The sequence below is a fragment of the Panicum virgatum genome, chromosome 3N (genome assembly GCF_016808335.1).
Source record: "Panicum virgatum strain AP13 chromosome 3N, P.virgatum_v5, whole genome shotgun sequence".
Taxonomy (NCBI): domain Eukaryota; kingdom Viridiplantae; phylum Streptophyta; class Magnoliopsida; order Poales; family Poaceae; genus Panicum; species Panicum virgatum.
The window spans coordinates 50,777,911-50,782,444 of NC_053147.1; positions in this window are offsets into that span (position 1 = coordinate 50,777,911).

The following is a 4,534-nucleotide window of genomic DNA, read 5'->3' on the forward strand; positions in this document are numbered from 1 at the left end:
ATGAAATATATAGAGCTGTTCTCATAAATTCCCAATTGGATCTTTAATGCTGATTACATGTACTACATATATCTCAATTCAATTGGATAACAGTCACTTTATTTAACACACGCACACAAATTGGCTGCTTGTTTATTTTATTTCCTATTTGATTTAGATTGCCTAGAATAACAATCAAACCTCCAAAATCATAGTCCAGATTTGCATTGAAGCCATGCCCGAGCCCCAACCCTTTGATTATTAATTAGTCTTACTGCTAGCACAATTGCACAACTGTTTTGTACAAATCATCAGCCATGAGACATGCATTACTATGAAATAGAAACAAGATCATGAAGCCCCTCACTTCGTCCCTGCTGGTGGCCGAGGTTGAGCTGCACGCCCACAAGCAGAGACAGCCGCCGGCCGTGATGACGGTAGAGGAGTCTGCACGCAGCTTGTTCTTCGAGAGATCGAGGCAGGCCCCGGCGCTAGGAGGAAGACGATCTGCTGCCCGCCTGCCCGACCGCCACGTGTTTTCGCCCGTCCGCCCTAGCTCGCGATCCTCCACGCCGATCACGTCCCTCCCGCACGCATCTTTTCCCCCTTCTTCGGGCCCACTTGGTTAATTGGGTCGACCCAATTTGACCCACGGAAGTTAACATGACTTATAGTTTGTACATATAGATTGAAATTCGTAAATATATCACAATTGAGCTGTGATGTGGTGGTAAGACATGCTTCTTTGGAGGGAGAGGTTGTGGGATCAAATCCCCCTTTCCCCAGATTTTTTAAACAATATTTTTATCTCTTGTCTAACATACTATGTACAAAAAAGTAATGCCACACATTAGCAAAAAAAATTCAAAAAATTAATGCCACACATTAGCAAAAAAAAATTCTAAGTTTGATCCTTGAGACCACGGTTCAAGCTCCATGTAGGTTTTTTTCTTCTCATTTTCAGTTATTGTTCCACATCTATTGTGAAGCAATGTAGCCACATCTATTGCAACGACCCAAGCAACCATATAGCAACAAAAAAAGTTTAGTGGCAATATCATGTTCTTTCTTGCAACCACTTATGCCTTTAGTTGCAGTATACCCACTAGTTTTGCAACACAGTACATTGGTGGCAATATTATTTATGAGTCGTGGCAATATCATGTTCTTTCTTGCAACCACTTATGTATTTAGTTGCAATATGGCCACTAGGTTTGCAACAAAACACATTGGTGGCAACATTATTTACGAATCGCAATGACTCTAAGTTTTGTGGCAAAAACACTTATATATTGCAACGAAAACAATCTTTAAGACAACACCAACCTAATTGTGGCAAAAAACATCATCTTCTCACAACCAAGTTTCTGATGGTGGCAACAGCATCAATGTTTTGCAACCAAATTATACAATGGATGCAATAGCACCTATCTAATGCAACTAAATCGGTGTAGTTGCAAAGGTTTCTGTGGCAATAGGCCTAAAATCTAGTAGTGAAGCATATCCACACAACAAGAAATTCGTCATTGCACTTGCCTTAACCTTATCGAGAATCCGGCGCCACACGCTCGCCACTAGAACTTATCAAATTTGTGGAATAAACCACCCTTAAGAACTAGTTCATATTGACCGAAAGCCTATATACTCGAAGAAATTCCGAACTAAAAGCCTAAACCATTAACTCTCACAATTTCTGAAAATTTGACTAATTCTCTGAGTTACCCGCTGTTGGGCCCATAACTTTTGATTCGCTTAGGCAAATGCAGTAAATAAATACATCTTGAACATCTACAGAAAATTTCCTAAAACTTGCATTACAGTGCCCAGGTGAAATTCGGCCTCTAAGTAAGTCGAAACTATATAAACAATTTTTGCGCACAGATTTTCTAAATGGAACTGCAACACAGTTTTGATGATATCTCCTCAACTGCTAATCCAAATTGAACGAAACCAGTTCTGTTGGAAAGATAATGAGGAAGCCTACAACTTTCGCATTATTGAGATGTTGAAATTTTGGGCCAATTGATACCAGATTTAATGATAAGATTTCTGCATGAACTGAACACGCCAACAATCTTAAATTACAAATTGATGCATCATAAATCCATGCACGTGGTTCAGGAGAATAATTGAGGATTACCTTAACCTATAAATCAAGGTTTGTAAAGGGATTTGATGAATCTTGCAAGGCTCAAATCTTTTCCCCTCCCTGATTCTCCTTCTTCTTGCTGCTAACTTCCCTGTCCTAACCCTAGCGTAGATACAATTGGAGATTAATCCAGCAGTCTAGGGGAAACGAACAGGAGCCAAGATCATGCACACCCAGCGGATGTAAACCAACACATGTGCTAGCAACATGGAGGGAAACGACAGGTGCAACTCACCCTGTTGGTTGGAGCGGCTGCAATGGCCAACCAGGAGTAGAGCAGCAGCTTGCAGGGAGAGAACTGAGGGCGGCGGTGCTCGGGGGGTGACAGCAGGATGGAATAGGAGTGGCGCTAGGGACGATAGGAGCAGAGGAGGCGGTGGCACACCGATAGGGGTCAGGCACGAGAAGCTGTCGAGAGAGATTAAACAGAAACCTAATGCGTATCCAACGGCCTGGATTCATCGGCTCACCACGAATTCACCCGCTATCCAAAATTGGCATGTGAGTAGTAAAACGGATTTGCTTCGACGAGCTCTACGCAACCATGGTCTCTGATCATTCATCCGACCAATGATTCACAAAGTCAATTTTTGGTTAACTCCCCAAATAAAAAAAATATTTGAATAATTGGGATATTACATCCGGTTGTGCCAACTATGGTTTGGCAGACCAGGATGCTTGGCTGACCTGGGGTAGTCATTAACCGACCTTAAATATTGGATAAGGTACTGATCCGTGGACTCTCTTGATAGTTGTGGTGCGACGGCCATGTCCAAAGTCGGTTACACCTGCTGGTGGGCCCTTTGACCTGTGTGAGCATGAACTCTGCGCTCTGATTGGTCGACTGACTTTCCTTGGATCATGAGGTGCATGTAGCCTTCATTTGTGCTCACATTGAACATTTTTTCAAGGCATGCTTGGTTCTGACATTATTTTGAATAATGATGCATGTTAGGAATGGAAACTCTCTTGATTTTCTGATCAAATGGATGCTTAAAAATGGTCAAGCATCAACAGGCACGAAGAGCAACAACGGCTCGGAGCAGCCACTTCTTTTGATTTTTTTTGTTTTTTTATTCGATATGAGGAGGCGGACCGCGGCGTGATCCGTCCCTAAATATCCATTTCTAGGGACGGTTCCTCACCCGACCCTAGAGATCCATTTCTAAGGGCATGTGAGGGCCTGACCCGCCCCTAGAAATGGATTTCCAAGGGTGGGTGCATTATCCGTGTTTGCAAACAACACTTGTAGCTGCAAAAAATTAGGGGCGGGTTCCCTACCCACCTCTATAAATAGACTTTTACCCGTCCCTAAAAATTATTTTCGCAGTAGTTATCAGATCCGGTGCAGTGGGACTGCTCATAGGCATAGAATGTTATAGATAAAGGATAGTACAAGGCATGTACCTTATCGTATTGTAACTACGCGAACAGGAGTAGAACTATTCGAATAAAAAGGAAACTACTCGAGTAGTACTCGGTGTGACATCCCGGTCCAGGGCTTAATAGGATTGATAGAATACTCATGTCAACAAGTTGCAACTTCTTTTCCAGAAGCCGGTCCCCAAAGAACTCCGAGGTTAAGCGTGTTTGGCCCGGAGCAATTTGGGGATGGGTGACCGACAGGGAAGCAATTTCTGGGTGCGCATGAGTGAGGACAAAGTGTGCAGAAAAGACATGTGTTGGTCTGTGAGGGAAGTCTGTATCCTAGAGAGCTGCCAGATGTAAGCGGGTCAGGCCTCGGGGAGGCGGGACATTACAGAATGGTATCAGAGCCGACTCTCGCGGTTTCACGGGCACGTACGGGCGTATGTGCACGGGCATGAGCACGGGCGCGTGGGGGCGCAGATGCCACCAGCATGTGGATGGGCGCGTGGCGGGTCAGTGCGCGGGCATCTGGGATGCGCCGTTGGCACTGGACGCACGGACATGGCACATGGGCCGTTGGCACTGGACGTACGGGACGTGGCCAAGAGAGGACGTTCCTGGCTTGGGATTGACCGACGAGGACGTCGGTCTCTTAAGGGGGTGAGGATGTGACATCCCGGTCCAGGGCTTAATAGGATTGATAGAATACTCATGTCCACAAGTTGCAACTTTTTTTCTGAAAGCCGGTCTCTAAAGAACTCCGAGGTTAAGCGTGTTTGGCCCGGATGGGTGACCGACCGGGAAGTGATTTCCGGGTGCGCATGAGTGAGGACAAAGTGTGCAGAAAAGATATGTGTTGGTCTGTGAGGGCAGTCTATGTCCTAGAGAGCTGCCAGATGTAAGCGGGCCCGGCCTCGGGGAGGCGGGATGTTACACTCGGGTACGATTCCTGAGCTAGTATTAGGCTAGGATTTCCATGTAACCCTATCCTCCAGAGTATATAAGGGCGAGTAGAAACCCCTCAAAACATACAACATC